Genomic DNA, 19,118 nt, shown 5'->3' with positions numbered 1-19,118 from the left:
ACATCACCTTCCTTTCCTCTCACAAGCTAAAGAACCAGACTTGTAAGATTCCTCCCCCAGCCCCTCAAGATGTCCAATCTCTCCCCTTGTCAGAATATTAACAGATCTTGTTTCTACCTATTTTTGGCTTAGAGAGAGAAAATATTCTAGAGAGAGATTATTCAATTTTTAGATATTGTTGGATGGAAAAATATCTCTTCTTATTAAAATAAATTCCCCCAAAACAGAAGTTCAAAAAGAGTTTCAGAAGGTGCATTAGAAATAAATTATAATCTGTTCAAAAATTGTCTGAAAATTTTAGATTAAGGTTATGGACAATTAGATTAAGGTTATGGACAATTATATTAATCCAAATGTAGGGAGGAGATAAATTTAAGAATAAAAGAAAAATCCCCCAAAAATGAGTAAATACTCACATGGGATGAAGAGTTGACTAAGGACAAGGTTACTAGTTAAAAAAGAAGAGATATTTAGAGAAAATGATGCATTTTTGACACCTCGGTGTGGGGGAATTCCTCTCATGAAGAAGGCGCCTATTTCACATGTGTGGATGAGTTTTAAACTCACAAATAATGAGATATTTTCATCTCTCCTATTTCAACTAGAACCAAAAAGTAAGCTAAACTGAACTAAAAATGGTCAAAAAGTGACCAAACTGATCTCGAAAATTCTAGAATCGGTTTGCTTGGTTAGAGGCTCACTTTTTCCTATAAATAGAAGCCTCCTCCTTTGTCAAAGCTTAATAGTGTTTTATGCACTGTTACTCTACTCCACCCAGAGCCAAAAACATTGAATTCATTAATAATTCACTTGATTTTGACTATTTCCTCTACAAAGAACTGGTGGCCACTCTTGATCCAAGCAAGAGTAGAACCCTCAATCCCTCAAGCCAAAGGATAGCTCACAAAACTCCATGTAAGTTAGAAATTCTACTTTTTTCTAGTTCTATTCTATGGGTTTATGATTTCTTGCTTAATGGTTAGCCATACAAAGGAGGTTATGGAAAAATTTTCTTAAATTTTTGTGGAAATAAGTTTTATCTTTATGTTATTCAAAAAGAGTAATCACCTCCATTTGTGTATTCTAAAAGTGTTATTTTCATTCTATGCATACAAAGATGCATATTGGAAATATTTTTATTATAAAATCATTATTTTCATTAGAACTAATTTCTATGCATAGAAAGATGCATATCTAGACATATTTTTATTATAAAAGTGTTACTTTCACCAATATTTATTTTTATAAATAAAGTGATGCATGAAAGAATGTTTTTATTATAAAAATGTTACTTTCATCAATATTGATTTTTATGCATGAAGTGATGCATAAAAGATTTTTTTATTATTATAAAAGTGTTACTTTCACCACAATATTGATTTTTATGCTTAAAGTGATGCATAAAAGAAATTTTTAATTATAAAAGTGTTAATTTCACCAATATTGATTTTTATGCATAAAGTGATCAATAAAAGAATTTTTTTATTATAAAAGTGTTACTTTCACCAATATTGATTTTTATGTATAAAGTGATGCATAAAAGAATTTTTTTGATTATAAAAGTGTTAATTTCACCAATATTGATTTTTATGCATAAAGTGATGCATAAAAGAAATTTTTTATTATAAAAGTGTTACTTTCACCAATATTGATTTTTATGCATAAAGTGATGCATAAAAGATTTTTTTTTAATTTTAAAAGTATCACTTTCATCATGCATAGAAAGATGCATAAAGAATTTATTTTTATTCCAAAAGTGTTATTCTCATTTATTTTGATTTTATGCATAGAAAGATGCATAAAAAAATTTATTTTTTTTCAAAAGAGTTATTCTCATTAATTTTAGTTTTATGCATAGAAAGATGCATAAAGAAATTTATTGTTATTTTAAAAGAGTTATTCTCATTAATTTTGATTTTATGCACAGAAAGATGCATAAAGGAATTTTTTTTTAATTTCAAAAGAGTTATTCTTAATAAATTATTTTTTATGCATAGAAAGATGCATAAAGGATTTATTTCTATTTCGAAAGTGTTATTTTTCTTAAAATTGAATTTCTACATAAATAGATGTATAAAAGGATTTTTATAAAAGTGTTATTCCCACTGAAGTGACTTTTATAAAAGAATGAATGGATGGATAGATGTGATGTGAATTTGAGAAATGTGAATGAATGGATGGATAGATGTGATGTGAATCAAATAAATGTGAATGAATGGATGGATAGATGTGATGTGAATAAATGGATGGATAGATGCGATGTGAATCTGATAATTGTGAATGAATGGATGGATAGATGTGATGTGAATAAAAGTGATGAGATGTCAATTGATATAATGGATGCGATGTGAATAGAAGTGATGAGATGTCAATTGAATCAGGATGCAAATTAATGATATGGGATGTGAATGAATGTGATAGCCTATGAATTGGGATGTAAATGAATGATAAGGGATGTGAATGAATGTGATGGCATGTGAGTCAGGATGTGAATGAATGATAAGGGATGTAAATGAATGTGATAGCCTGTGAATTGGGATGAGAATGAATGGTATGGGATGTGAATGGATGTGATGTCATGTGAATCGGGATGTGAATGAATGATATGGGATGTGAATGGATGTGATGGGATGTGAATCGGGATAGATGTGAATGAATGTGATGTGGTCTGAATGAGATGTGTTGTGAATGAATGTGATGTGGTCTGAATGAGATGTGTTGTGAATGAATGTGATATGGTCTAAATGAAATGTGTTGTGAATGAATGTGATGTGGTCTGAATGAGATGTGATGTGGTCTGAATAAGATGTGATGTGAGTGAATGTGATGTGGTCTGAATGAGATGTGACATGAGTGAATGTGATGTGGTCTGGAATAAGATGTGATGTGAGTGAATGTGATGTGGTCTGAATGAGATGTTATGTGAGTTAATGTGATATGGTGTGTGGATGTGATGTGAATGAATGTGTTGGGATGAGATGTGGATATGGGTAAATGTGAGTGGATGAGATCTGATGAGGATATTTCAGGAAAGAAGTGATGATATGAAAAATGATGTGGTTGGATGAGAATGGGAATTTATATGAAATGAATGTGGATGAAGTAATGTTGATTAATGTGGAAAGATGAGAATGATGTGGATGAAATAATGTTGATTAATGTGGATGAAATGAATGTGAATGAAGTAATGTTGATTAATGTGGAAAGATGAGAATGATGTGATTGGATGTGAGAATGATGTGATTGGATGAAAATGGGAATTTATATGAAATGAATATGGATGAAGTAATGTTGATTAATGTGGATGAAGTAATGTTGATTAATGTGGAAAGATGAGAATGATGTGATTGGATGTGAGAATGATGTGATTGGATGAAAATGGAAATTTATATGAAATAAATGTGGATGAAGTAATGTTGATTAATGTGGAAAGACGAGAGTTCGTTATAGAAATTGTATTTATGACCTATTTTTAAATGACTCTTTTATGTCAAGAATGCTGGGGAAGCATTTTGACCATCTTGTGAATGAGGTCGTGGAGACCTAGTTGATTAAGTTGCAACACTTGACGGAGAGTCAACAGAGAACATCTCCAATAGCAAGGTCGTTCGAGGTCTTGACCAGCCTTTGGTTGAAAAGCGATAAACTGAGCAAAACCTCAATGAGAATGAATGGGAAGAGTCCCTATGATGATGTTCATAACTGGAATGACGATAATGACTTCAGCAAATCACTATGAGATTAGTGTATTGTGCTAACAGATTGCTACTGTTAACTCTTAACCAAGGATTTCACTGACGTAAACGAGAACATGTGAACATGTTAATAACATATGTTAATAACACAAAAAATCTTGTGATCACATGTTATATTCACAAAGCTTTCACAAGGGCCTAAAAAAATTATCTTTGTCGGGCTTAAAAAATCTTCTTAGGTGGCCACTGACCTACTATTATGTGAAGATGGTAACATGAGAACATGTGAATAGCTTATTCCCATGTGTAGCCAAGCTTTTAAGGGGTTCCCAAATGGCAAGTGACCTGTTATTTTGTGAACGGTAACATGAGAACATGTGAATAACTTGTTCACATGTGTTATTATCACAAAAAATCTTGTGATCACGTGAATATTAAATCCTTGCTCTTAACCCTATGGATCAAGTTAAGGGATGGAAAATAAAAAGTCTATAAAATTGAAATCCCCCATGGAGTACTGTTCAGATGGAAATTTTGGTCTAATAGACCATTATTGTGTTAAAGATATGAATGATATGTTCTGAATGTATCTGATAATGCAAGTATCTTTATCCCACGATTCTTTGGGGAGCCAACCTATCTAAAGAACCCCAGAATCAGATGAATAAAAAAACAGAATTGAATCATAAATAAAAGGACTTAACAAGATGTTTCGTATTGATAGGAACTTGGATCGAGGTTGGTGTAGTAGAAATGATAACCCCCAACTTGATGAGGAAGAGCTCGACTTAACTGTTCGTAAAACTCCTCAAAGTTCGCAGCTTGGACCTTTCAAGGGTGAAGGGGAAAACTTTTTGGCAAGGCTATGGAGAAGTGGATCAAAGTAATGGACAAGTACTTTGATGTCACCAGGAACAATGAGATTTAGACCTCTATAGTCTACACAGAGTCTAAACGTTCCATCTTTCCTTTTCTGAAAGAGAACTGGCACACCCCAAGGTGAAACATTGGGTCTTACAAACCCTTGTTCTAACAGCTATCTAAGCTGTTCCTTGAGATCGATGGCTTCAAGAACTGGCATTTTGTACGTGCATAGGGATACTAGCTGAGCTCCGGGGGTTAATTCAATCACATGATCTACTTCCCAAATTGGAGGCATTTCAGTTAGCTCTGTTGGGAATAGATCATCAAATTCATTTAACCATTCTGGTTCTTTAGCCTTAAGCTTTGAGTCTACTGGGTTCATTTTGACAACATAAATTTGCTGCTTCTTTCTAAGTCCTTTCAGCAACCTAGAAGCTTTTACTAACTGAAGAAGGTCTGGGGATCCAAAAACTCCAGTTCCTTGAACTTTGTTCCCGTGGTCATGGAAGGAAATGGTTCCATTGTGACAGTGTATGTCAGCTTGATTTTTGTGGCGCCAATCCACTCCATGGATCCCGTCAAAAACTCCCAGAGGTAAGACTTGGAACTGACATTCGGTTACACTACCATCTAGATTGAACTGACATTCGGTTACACTACCATCTAGATTGAACTGGATAAGATCTGTGTCATGGTGAGTGAAAAGAGTCTTCCCACTGGCCAATTCAACTTGTATAGGTTTCTCTGATTTCTGTTTTAAGACTAGCTTACGCAAGCATCCAGGGGAAATGAATGAATGAGAACTACCTGAATTAATCAAAAGCTTAAAAGGCTTACCCTGATATTCTGCTGGAGTATGGATGACTAAGAATTGACGGTTAGGTCCTTGGTTTTCAATTGCAGCAAAGATCTGCCCTCTTTCCTCTTCTACTACATCTAAAATTGTGACTGCTCTGGCTACTGTAGTCTCAGGTGGAACTCTTTCTTTTTGGTTGCCCCAGTTCTGGGAAGGAGTTCTGAGGTTACTCTGAACAAAGGCAGATGGTTGAGCTGGAGTTCTTTTGGGGTTTCCCTGGCTTGGGCAAGACGGCCGAACCCTTATTAGACTGGTATAAAGGGGTTAGTCTCTGAACTTGGGGTCCTTGACTTCCCTGTCCCCTTGACATGGCAGGAGTTGGGCAGTCTTTCAGTTGGTGACCAAAACCTTGGCATCCAAAACATGGGTTTTCACTTCTAAGCACATCCTTCTGATTTCTTGAAAGAGGTGGGGCTCCTGAGAAAGTATTCTGGGGGAAGGGTCTTCCTTCACTTCGGAATCTTCCTGCATCCTGATTCTAATTCGGGCCTTGCTGCCTCTTCAGGGGTGGAAAGTTTAAAGTACTTCCCTGGGCTTGGAATCTTTTAAAGTTAGAGGGTGGAGGCTTTGGCGGGACCTTTACTACAAAGGCTTTGGCAAAATCCTTTGCCATCCTTACAGCTTCAGCCATGGACACTGGCTTGGCATTTTTTACCAGTGTGTCCAAGGGTTCGTTCATTCCGCGAATAAACCTGGCCATGAGTTGTTCTTCATCTAGAGGTGGTGAATATTTGAGTAGAAGAGCAAAGGCCTGTGATATTCCTCGATGGTTTTGCTCTCCTGCTTTAGCTCTAAGAATTAATTCATTTTGATTTCCAAAAATCCAGGGGGACAAAATCTCTTAGATAGGTTTTTAGATTGTTCCAGGACTGAGTATTTCTATCCAGACGGTTGGTGTCACAGTGGTTCCTCCATGCTACCCTGGCTGTTTCCACTATTTTCAGTCGGGTAACTCATTGTAGCCTGTGACGTCAAAATATTCTTCCATAGCTTCCACCCATTTCTCCACAGCCTTGCCCAGGTTCTCCCCTTCTCCTTTGAAGGGTCTTGGCTGAGTCCTATGAAGAGCCTTGCGAACATTAGGGTCAAGCTTGTTATCTTCAGAGAGAGGGTCTGGCTGACGGCCACGGTTTGCTCGTCTCATGATTTTGCCAAAAATTTATATATTATTAAATTTTTATTTTGACATCATCCACGAGATCCTAAGACTTAAGAGGTTCGAAAAACAATTTCTTAAACAAGACAATGATCTTATTGGAGATCTATGACATATATCCGATAACAGATGGGAGCTATTATTTTCTCCTTAGGAATAAAACAACTAAGGAGTCTATAGACTTGGCATGAAAGTCTGAAATTCCGAGGCGTCGAATGATATAGAATGACACCACGCACCATTTTTAGTTTTAACAGAATCATAGCCAATGAGAGGTTCTGCCACAGCATTGCACGGCGGTCGCAAGGGGTGTGGACATACTACCCTGCAAACTACTTATGCTGTAGTTTCTCCACCACTGGGTTAGGAAAATATAAATCCTCGAATTGGCATACGAGTCTAGCTCGGCTTGTTCGAGTTGAAGCGGAAGAAATGAGATGCTCGAAGGCGAACGCAGTCATATCTTGAGACTGGGTGAGGTCGGGAAAACTAGATAAATAGGGAACTTCCATCTATAAAAACAATTTCTTTGATTAGAAATTCTTCATTAAAGAAGCTTACGGAATGAAAATACATTATGAAAAATTCTTTTTCTGATAAGAATTTGTTTATCCTTATTATTAGCTTTCAACTTCGTCCTGATACCAATTGTGAAATCCCTCTTCCCCCTTCTGTGCACCCGGACTCCTGGTAGCTGACAGCGAAAGCAGCCCCCTCATGCGCGGGGTAGGGTTTCTCACTCGGGGCCTCGCCCATGAATGTCCGGGCACGGATAGGCTAGTGGTCACTCCAAAAATCGAAACCGGGAAAATTTTCCATGCCCGAAAAGCGAGGATGATTCCACCTTTTTGAATTTTCTTAACGAATTTTTCTAACAAGATCAATTCTAATCTATCCTTCACGTGAATAAACCAGATAGAAGGAAACTATCACTGATATAATTTGATCATTTGAGTAATTTCAACGCTTTTTTTCTAATCAAGATCAGGCGCACAACTGTTGATCCACTCAATTGAGAAATTTATCAGGGAATTAATTAGCTACTCGAATCCTAGCGTAATCCTAAGATTATTCAGTTTGATTATTAAAACTCCATTGATTCCAGCCTAACCCCATCCGGCCCATGGGTTAGCCACCACCCTACCACTGGAATTGGTGGAACCAAACAAGTACTCACCCACCCATAATTGAAATGCATTTCTTAACTTTAGCTTTAGAAAACAGATACGCACACACTCCTCTTTAAAACTTTAATATAAAAAATAATCCATTGACAAAACAGATATGATCACAGATTTCATAACTCAAAATTTCCATTCAATCCCTTGTTTTACAAAAATACTACCCCTCTGAACTCTCCGTTGGGACCAGCTGGTCAGCAACGAGATCCAGTAAAACAGATTACAATAATCATTTCGTTAACATACATATATATATCTTCCTCAACATACGTATGGGTGTCCTAAAAGCACTGTGAGCCTGTGCATTGCGCCTGGTGAAAACCCTCCAGGATCCTCCTTAGGTGTCCTGGTACTTCACTCAGGGACCGCTTCATCGACCCTCGCCCATCATACTGGAAGCACACCATTTTTTCACCATACCCAAGCTGGTCAAGACCTGGGCAGGTTTTTGCCGCGTGAGCTATCCCTCGAACATTCCCTGCCACCAGCTGTTGCAATTGAACTTCTCTTAGATAACATATATGCCAAATGCTCCATCCAGCATTCCGGCGTAAGACAGTGCTTTAAGAAATTAGGGTTTCTATGCAAGTTTTCAGTTTTGATTTTGTTTGAAAACCATGAATAATCTTAAATCCATATACCAATACTTCTAGATCCAGGTCTGAATTCCAAACAGAATTCCTCCAATTCTATTAACTTGATCCTCAGATCAAAATGAAAAGTCTTAAATTAGTTTCAGATTCGGTGGGGGATTTCAGTACATTTTTCCTGAACTGGGCACATCGTCATTGATTGAAATTGATGAAGGAATTAGGTCTTGGTCAATAGTCTGAATCAGAGTTTGGGTCTGGAAAGGTTCTTCCTAAACTATCTTTCTCGAAAGGTACTATTTCAATTTCTCTTTTTCTAAATTTCGTTTGGTGAATATTTGCTTATAGATTTCTAAAACATGAATTTCTTATGAGAAATAAAATAATCATTTATCTCGATCTCCGACTTCGATAGTTTAATTGAATTTTCTCATTACCATCTTAGTGAATATGAAACGGTAGTATTTCTTCTCACAGATTATCTACTTATTCATTTTTTCAATTTTTGCAAAAATTAAACAGAGGCTTTAAGGAGAACCCTTTTCTAATTATAAAGATTCTATATGCATCTAATTATGCATAAAATCCAATTATGATGAAAGTCACACTTTTATCATCATAAAAATCATTTATGTTCAAAATCACTCTTTTATCATGAAGGAATTTCTTTTATGCATATGTTTATGCATATAAATCATTTATGATGAAAATCACTCTTTTAATATAAAAGAATTTCTTTTATGCATAAAAATCATTTATGATGAAAATCACACTTTTAATATAAAAAATATCTTTTATGCATATGTTTATGCATAAAAATCATTTATGATGAAAATCACACTTTTAATATAAAAAAAACTTTTATGCATATGTTTATGCATAAAAATCATTTATGATGAAAATCACACTTTTAATATAAAAAAATATCTTTTATGCATAAAAAACATTTATGATGAAAATCACACTTTTAATATAAAAAATATATCTTTTATGCATAAAAATCATTTATGATAAAAGTAACACTTTTATAATAAAAGAATATTCTTTTATGCATAAAAATCAATATGATGAAAGTAACTCTTTTGTAATTAAAAAAATTATACTTTTATGCATTATTTTATGCATAAAAATCCATAATGAAGAAAGTAACACTTTCATAATAAAAAATTATCAATAAGTATCTTTCATAGAATTTAATTCTATTGAAAATCATTCTTTTACAAAAATTAATCAATATGCATCTTTCTATGCATGAATGAAAATGAAACTTTTAGAATACTCTAACGATGGGGTTTACTCTTTTTGATTAATAAAAGATGAAATTTATTTCACAAATTTTCAAAAAATTTTGCCATAACCTCCTTTGTATGGCTGACCATTTGTCAATTTTTAGCTCACTAGAAGTAATTAGAAGTTCACCAAGAGTATTTAAATCATTCTAATGTAAATATTTTCTACTTATTTAAGAGAAACATTATGAAAAACTTGATTTTATCCAATAATCAATCATCTAGGATAAATAATGGTTGGATTTACTAAAGAAGAGAGGGGAATGCCTTTTTTCAATGAGGCATAACATCATTTCATTTTAGAGAAGACAAAAATCATAAAAGACCATAAAAGAATAGAAAAGAGAAGAATATCCAACTTACATAGATAATTTTAGAGCTTTCCTTTGGCTTGATGGTTTGAGGGTTCTACTCTTGTTTGAAACAAGAGTGGTCACCAATGTTTTAGAAGAGGCAAGGTCAAAAACTAATGAATTATTATGAGTAAAATTCACAGTTTTTGGCACTTGGGAGAAGCAGGGTAACAGTGCAAAACACTATTGAGTTTCAACAAAGGGGAAGGCTTCTATTTATATTAAAAAGCGAGCTTCTAACCAAGCCAATTGATTCTAGAATTTTCTAGATCAGTTTGTCCAATTTTTGACCATTTTTTGGGTCAGTTTTGTCCACTTTTTGGATCTAGTTGAAACAGGAGAGAGGAGAGATAAAAATATCTCATTATTTGGGAGTTTAAAACTCATTAAAGCATGTGAAATAGGCGCCTCCTTCATGAGGAAAATTCCCCCATACTAAGGTGTCAAAAATGTATCATTTCACCTAAATATCTCTCTTTTTTAACTATTAACCTTGTCCTTAGTCAACTCTTCATCTTATGTGAGTATTTACTCATTTTTGGGAATTTTTCTTTTATTCTTCTATTTATCTTCTCCCTACATTTGGATGAATCTTATTGGTCCATAGGAGCCTTAATTTAAAATTTTAAAAAAATCTTGACCCCCAGGATAATGCCTCTTGAATAGTTACTTAATTTCTAATGGACCTTCTGAGAATCTTTTTGAACTTATATTTTAGGAGAACTTATTTTAATAAGAAGTGATATTTATCATCCAAAAATATTTAAAAACTGAATTATCACTCTCTAGAAGATTTTCTCTCTCTAGGCCAAAACTGGTAGAAACAAGATCTTTTATATTTCTGAAGAGGGATTTGATTACAGGGGAAGATGCTGGATATCTTGAGAGGCTGGGGAGGAATCTTACAGGAGCTATGGTAAAATTTTTAAAAAATAATCGCATAAATTATTTTCATTTATATTATGAAAAGAGGACTTCCTACCATATTCTAGGATTAATCATCCTAGATTAATTGAATGATTCTCATTATAATCATGAAAAAATTATTTTTTATGTTTATGCATAAATAGTAATTAGCAAAAGAGAAATTTCTAGTAATTTATTTTTAATATTAAAAGAGAAATTTCTATGACATTTGGAAACTCCATCATTCAGATGGGAAAATAGAAATTCCTAGCATATTGAAATTAATGAGATTCAAAGATGAAATTTAGATAAATTTATTTTATCTATAAGAAATATTTAAATGTTAAAAGAGGAATTCCTGTGACATTTAGAAATTCCATCATTGAGATGGGAAAAGAGAAATTCCTAGCATGTTGGAATTAATGAGTATTTTAATTAAATTTAAAAATAAAATTTATATTAATTTATTTTATCTATGAGAAATATTTAAATGTTAAAAGAGGAATTCCTATGACAATTAGAATTCCATCATTTAGATGGAAAAAGAGAAATTCCTAGCATATTGAAATAATGGATATTTTATTTTAGATGAATTTATTTTATGAGAAATAATTGACGAAAAAAGAGAAATTTCCATGACATCGGAATGCAAATAATCAAATGCAAAAAGAGGAATTCCCATGGTATTTGAGATCCAAGAAATTAAATGGGAAGAAGAGAAAATTTTAGTATAATTCAATTTATGATTATTTACCAAAAGTGAAAATATGGGTAGAATGATTTCTACAAATCCCATGAATTCTTTTATTCAAAAGAGGAATATTGAATATAAATCAATTGAGGAATTGAGAAGGAATATGGAAATAGTCGTTGAGAAAAAGAACCTTTGATTAGGCCAAACAATTGGTAAAAATTTAGAAAAAGTCCCATTATCGGTATCAAACTAGAAAAAGCTATTAAATGAGAATAGCATGTGAATGGGTGTGATAAGATGTGTATGGGATGTGATAGGATGTGATACGATGTGTATGGGATGCGATAGGATGTGAATGAATGTAATAAGATGTGTATGGGATGTGATAGGATGTGAATGGATGTGATAAGATGTGTATGGGATGCGATAGGATGTGAATGAATGTGATAAGATGAGAATAGGATGTGAATAAATGTGATAAGATGAAAATAGGATGTGAATGAATGTGATAAGATGAAAATAGGATGTGATAAGATGTGATGTAATGAGATGGATGTGGATGTAAATAATGAGATGAGAGGATATGTGAAAGGGTGAGATGGGAAGTAGATGGATTTGAATGTGGAAGAATGGATGTGGATGTATGGATATGGATGTGTATGTGGAAGAATGAATGTGGATATGTATGTGAAAGAATGGATGTGGATGTATGATGTGGATGTGTATGTGGATGTATGAAAGTGGATGTGTATGTGAAAGAATGGATGTGTATGTGCATGTGAGAGGATGTGACGTCGATGTGAGTAAATGGATGAGATGTAATGTGATGTGAATCAGGATGTAAATGGATGAGATGTGATGTGAATCAGGATGTAAATGGATGAGATGTGATGTTATGTGAATCAGGATGTGAATAAATGATAGGGAATGTGAATGGATGAGATGTGATGTCATGTGAATCGGGATGTGAATGAATGAGATGTGATGTGAAATGGATGTGATGTTAATTGGGATAGATGTGAATAGATGATATGTGATGTAAATTGGGATAGATGTGAATGGATGATATGTGATGTGAATGAATGTGATGTGATGGGATGTGAATCGGGATAGATGTGTATGAATGGATAATATGTGAATGAATGTGATGTGATGAGATGTGAATATGGGTAGATGCGAGTGGATGAGATCTGATGAGGATAAATGACGAAAGATGCGATGAGATGGAAAATGATGTGATTGGATGAGAATGGGAATACATATGAAATGGATGTGGATTAAGTAATGTGGATTGATGTGGAACAATGGAAAAAGGCGAGAGCTCGTTAACACTATATTAGTGAATTTGGGAATTTCTCAATTTCCATTTTTAAATACTTAAAAAAGGGGACATGGATAACATGTTTGTAAGTTTCTCAAAACCCTATCATATGATCTATCGTTGGAAAGCGCTTGAAAAATGGAATCTAAAGAGCTATAAAGCGCTCATTTTGGATTAGTGGTGTTCAAGTTATGGTTAATCCAAACTTTTGACCACGTGTCCCAAACTTGTGGGAAATTCCCATATTCCCCAATATGGTGTTCGTTATAGAAACTGTATTTATGACCTATTTTTAAATGACTGTTTTATATCAAGAATGCTGGTGGGGAAGCATTTTGACCGTCTTGTGATTAAGGTCATGGAGACCTAACTGAAAAAGTTACAATAGCTGATGACGGAGAGTCAACGGAGGACGTCTCGCGTAGCAAGGTCTTGGCCGAGGTCTTGACGAGCCTCCGTTCGATTTAAATGGTGAGCTTCTGGTACGGTGGACGAGTGACCAAGAAAGCGGCCTATGAGTGAAGCGCTAGGTCGCCTGCTGTGCAAAGGATCGTAGAGGGTGCTGTCCATACAGTGCTTGGGCTTTGGGTCATCGAAGATACCCACACGTGCGTCAAGGAAGATATTGGAACAAGGAGTAAGAGTTGTTTTCTGAAACCGGGCATGGATATGGTTGATTGACCTTGCTGGTCCTCAACGAATGAGTCCATGGCTCTTTTATATGGAGCTGTTGGTTGATCTTGATGATATTCAACGGAGATTCCATCTTGATTTTTATAAGTGATTATATTGTCGGGTACTATGAGCTAAGAACTATCGAAAAGGCCCCTATGGGACTGGTGGTGAGCGTTCTGGCCAATGATGCCATAGGTACACCGATGAAGGAATGATTAGCAATTAGAATTCAATCGGATATTTTGGAGGATTATGATCGGTGACACTATGGTTTCATTAAATGATTGTTTTAAAGATAGCTAAATCTGTGAAGAAGGCAATTTTATATTGGGTGTGTAAGTGGTGTGACTGGCGTTAAATTTTTGATCAAACAAAACCCAGGACTTTGCCAAGTCACCTCCACTATCACACTGCATGTGATTCACCATGTCCATGCCTAATGCTGGTCCTCGTAAAGACATCTTAAAGAATAACATTTATCATCAGGGCCACCTTGTCCTGGGAAACGGCTACCTTGTATAAATGAATAGCGAGATCTTCTCTGTATAAGAAGGATGCTATCAAAGCCCTCTCCTACCGGCATCAATTTTCTTTTCTCCCAGGATACAATGCGTCTAAACCTAAAAAAACATAATTTCACAATAAAGAGAGGACCGAATGTAGAAAAATACATCCAAATATAATTAAGTTATAGAATGAATAGGCAAAGGAGAGAGAGATGGCTCCAAGAAAAGCAAGAAAAAAACAAGCAAAGACTAAGAAAGGTATATGATGTGAATAGCCAAGATTCTACTGAGATTGTGTTTTTATGTTTTTAGATATGCTTACTTGGGCTTGGTGTGTGTGTCTTACAAACAACAGGGGATATTCACTTAGATCCGAGCGTGTTTGTTTGACTCTTAGCGAGGAAGCTCAATCACGGCGGACACCTGTGTCCTCACATGTATTTCCTGTTAGAGAGGAAATAGAAGCGCATAATTCTCTTATTCATGAGGAAGAAGCGCTTGTGTTGGAGAACGAAATTGGCTCAATGAGCTCACCTCCTCCACCTCACACAGAGATGCCTGAATCTAGTACTGGTCAAGGGGAGACCCATAGAAGGCTTCTTGGAAAATCTATTGAATTGGGATTGCTTGGTGATGTATTCACTAAGTTTTTTGTGCAATGTAATTCCTCTATCCCATTGGTCCCTTTATGTAGGCTGATTCCAAATGAAGCCATCTGTACAGTTTCTAGCCAACTTGAGGTGTTTCGTGATTCCTTTGACTACCATGGCTATGTCGAAGCATCTCCTCCTTTTTTAGTTTCACTTACACGTCCCGGAAGCTCTATGTATTTCGCGGTCACACAAATAGACTTGCAATAATGGGGACCATACTGGGTGGTACAACATGATAGATTTGAGGATGAAATCAGAGGAACTGAGTGGGAGGATCTCAGTGGTAAGAAGTTTCTTGTTTGGGATGGCAATCATCGTGTGAAGGCATGGATGTCTCGAGTGCGCGAAGGTATGTTCTTTTGAATGCCATAGAGTGATTTTATGAAGCATTAAAAGTAATATATTGTAATATCTTTATTTTGTTTTCTCTAGCTTGGTCTCATAGCCCCTCACGCCGTCCTCGTCAAATGTCATTTTTTGGCTGTGGACAAGAAGCAAGAAGGAGAATTGCTATTGGCTTTGCAATCTCAAAATGAGTAAGTGATCTCTCTCTACTTAATTACGGACATTGTGAAGTCATTGTGAAGTTCTTGGCTCTTTGTGACTCTTGACAAGTTACAACAAATTGGTGCGCACTAGTGTTACACCCACATTGTCACATGAGATCTTCATGTTTCAATGATTTGGGATGGCAGACAAATCATCCATATTGGACTACCTTGGTGAAGAGGTAAGGAGGTGGGATTTAATGGAGCTTAGTTTGGAGCGACGAAGTGGAGAGCAATGGTACAATGATTTGGCTACAATCTTGGCATAGCTTGTGTGGAAGGTAGTGTTTGCATTTCCCATATTTTATTAATAAACGGATTATCAATGTTTTTTAATAATGTGAGTGATAATGAGTCCTTTTCGTTATACGTAGACATCGTTTGAAAATGCGGTGAAGCAAGCTATATCATGCATTGATAGACATGCCATGGGGTTGCAAGAATATGAGATAAAATGTGAGAAAGCCAGGCGTGTTGTAGAGCAAACATTTTGAGATAGAGCGTACAAGATGCTCATAATTGCAATCCCATCCAATGGTGATGCATTCTTTCAACTCGTATATAACTATGATTGGTCTAAGAAGGGATTGGTTGCTCTGACCAAAGAAAATCTCTACACAGTCGCCATATCTCGGATTTCAACTCAAAGGTATGTCACATGTCAATAAACCTCCCTTAACATAAACTAACCTTTATGGCTTTGGTATGATGCTGAAATAGGAAGACGGAATTGCTTCAAATGCTTATGACCAGGAGGGCGAAGGACAAGGTAATTTCGGAGATGTTTGGAGATAACAAAAAGACAGAAAGAGTTGTATTGGGAAGAGCTAAAAGGGGAGGTGGACTCTATTTTGGAGGGTTTATTGGTATATGATGATGTTATCTACACCCCACCATTTATGCAATGGGTAAAAGAGGAGCGATCAAAACACATACAATGGGTCTTCCATGAGGTGTGGGCAAAGATTGGAAAAGTGAAGGAAGGCCAAAAGCAACCTGAGGTGGAGAATACCGCAAAGATCTACAGGTATATATCTTCTACTCCCATTCTATTTTTGCAGAGAATACATATACGCATTAAAAAATATATTTTAGTGCTATTTGTTTTATTTTGGATATGTAGGTGGGTCCAACTACTCATTGGCCAAGGTCTAATGAACGAAGAGACAGAAGCAATCAAAGAATGGGCAGATCCAAATTCCTTTGAAACAATGTACCTGAAGGAATGGGTTGAGAGAGGGGTTTCTGATTGGGAATATAAGAGATGTCCTTGGTGGTTGGACTATCCTCTAAATCATGTGCCTCCAAGTGAGGAGCTCCTAGAAAAAGGTACTTGTTTGCTTTCTACTGAATTATATGCATGTAAATGTAAATGTATATGTATATGTAAACCTTCCCACCTATACAAATACATACCTATACATACATATAAATATATATAAACTATCCATATGCATATACATATTAGATACATATACATACATATATATACATATACAAATACATATATAAACATATATGTACATATACATATGCATACATAAATACATACCTACATACATACACTAAATTATATACTAAATCCCTACATACATACAAAGTTCATGCTACATTTAAGATTTAGCATGTTAGATTTTAAAGAAACATTGTTAAGTTTTGAAGTTTATGTTGGGATTTTTTAGAAAATGCAAAGGAGATGCTGTCCAATTTTTTTACAAATTTGTACATACATACATACATACGTACATACATAGTTCATGTTACATTTAAGGTTTGGCATATCAGATTTTAAAGAAATGATGTTAAGTTTTGATATATACATACCTACATACATATACATATAAATAGATACATATACCTACATACATATACATATACATATACATAGATACATATACATATGTTTTATATATATATATATATATACATATATACACATATACATAAATATATATATATATACATACATATACACATATACATACATATATATATACATGCATATAAACCTACATACATATACATACACAAAAAGGTCTGGGGATCTCTACCTTTTTACTAAATTATCTTGATCTATTTCTTGAAGAATTTAAGAATTACCAATTTGAGCTTGAAAGAGAGTCCCCAACTCAAGAAGACTCTAGAATACCTTCCCCACAACCAATAAACTTGACCCAATCTCCAGTAGTTGGATCCTCGCGTGTGGCCCCAAAACCATCCATACCACTTTCACGAGTGCCACCAAGAGCATACATCTACATCGTCTCAAGTGCAACGTAAGAGGCGAACAAAGAGACGTCTTGACATTATGCATGATGTTCAAGAGGGAGACCCCACAAATGAAGATCAAGAGAGAGACCCTCCAAAGCATCTTTAAGAGGGGGAGGTGTCAGGACAACGTGACATCATGGACATGACTAGTAAGAGTACTTTCCATCGCAAATTTGTTTTGAGAAGTATATGCTTTCGAAATACATCTCATTTTTTGTCTTGTTTACTTGCAGGTGAGAGATGTTTTTCACACATATTGCTGGTAGACATCCACACTCTTTCGGAGGGCTCAGATAGGTAAAAAGAATAATCTCACCATATAACTAGTTTTCCAAGTTATATTACCAAAACCAGACATCATAAATCCTTTATGTAGTGTGGAAGAATTCTTGATGAAGATTCCCAAGGCTCTATCTCATAGAGGTGCTCCCTTAGATACAGTGGCTTGCCTCGTATGGGCTGACTTTCCTACAGGTTTACACGTTGTTGATGTAGATACGGATGGGTGTCCCTCATGGAATCAAGTTTCTTCATCATTGATACGTGCCACACTCAGTTTTGTTGGTTTGTTTGTAGGGCTGATGAGGGTTGGTTTGTGTGTTTGAGTCTAATGGATCAACTTCGTAAAATATATTCCATGGGAAAGAAAGTTGGATTGGTCATGCATCGAATAATGTCTGTTCATGTGGATTCAAGTTATTTGTATGAGAATGGAGAACAGGTAAGTCATAATCTCTCAAATATTTCCCTTTATGTATACATGTTATGTGGTATGGATATCCAAACATAATGTTTTCTCATTATGGTAGGTGGATACATTGGCGCTTAGTATGTTCTATATCGAGTAAATTGCCATGTCCCTATTATTGATCGCGAGGCTGGGCAAAATGTTTCAAAGAAGTTATTCAACGCTCAACAAAATTTCATTTTTGAGAAGAATAAGATGCATCCATTACAACGCACGATGGTCTTGGAGCGCTACATTCGAGGTGGTCCAAAAAGATCTCCTATGTTCTTTAGTTGAGACAATTTTCATTCTGTTCATTTTCATAGCTACTTTTTCAAAATACTTAGATATACGTTTATGATTGCATTTCACTGTAGGTGGCTAGTGGATACCTTCTCAAGTGAAGGAGATGGTGTCTTGGACGTTTTCGCGGGATGTGGAGGCTTGGGACGTGCATGCATGGAGTTAAAAAGGCACTATATGGGGATAGAGAATGACATGGAGGTAGCCAAAGCATGTCTAGGAGATTTCTCATTAGAGGATAGGTCGGGATGACACGTAGAAGAATGCTATAATTTGTGGATCAAAAGACTTTGTAATCGAGATTGTCATGGTTTGGAACTTTAAAGATCGACATATACATTTTGGATCTTTAAAAGTTTGTGTTTTATATTTAAGTAAGTAAGAAAGTATTTATGTATGTATATATGTTAGTGCGTAGGTAGCTCTTGTATGTATGTATGTATATGTATATGTATATGTACGAGGTGTATAAATTTAGGTAGATATATGTATATATATAATTATATCAGTAAGTATGATGTGGATCAAAA

Source organism: Cibotium barometz, chromosome 59 (assembly GCF_041138505.1).
Source record: "Cibotium barometz isolate CiBa-2024 chromosome 59, ASM4113850v1, whole genome shotgun sequence".
Classification (NCBI taxonomy): domain Eukaryota; kingdom Viridiplantae; phylum Streptophyta; class Polypodiopsida; order Cyatheales; family Cibotiaceae; genus Cibotium; species Cibotium barometz.
The sequence above is the reverse complement of the archived record's forward strand: the minus strand, read 5'-3'. Positions refer to the sequence as shown.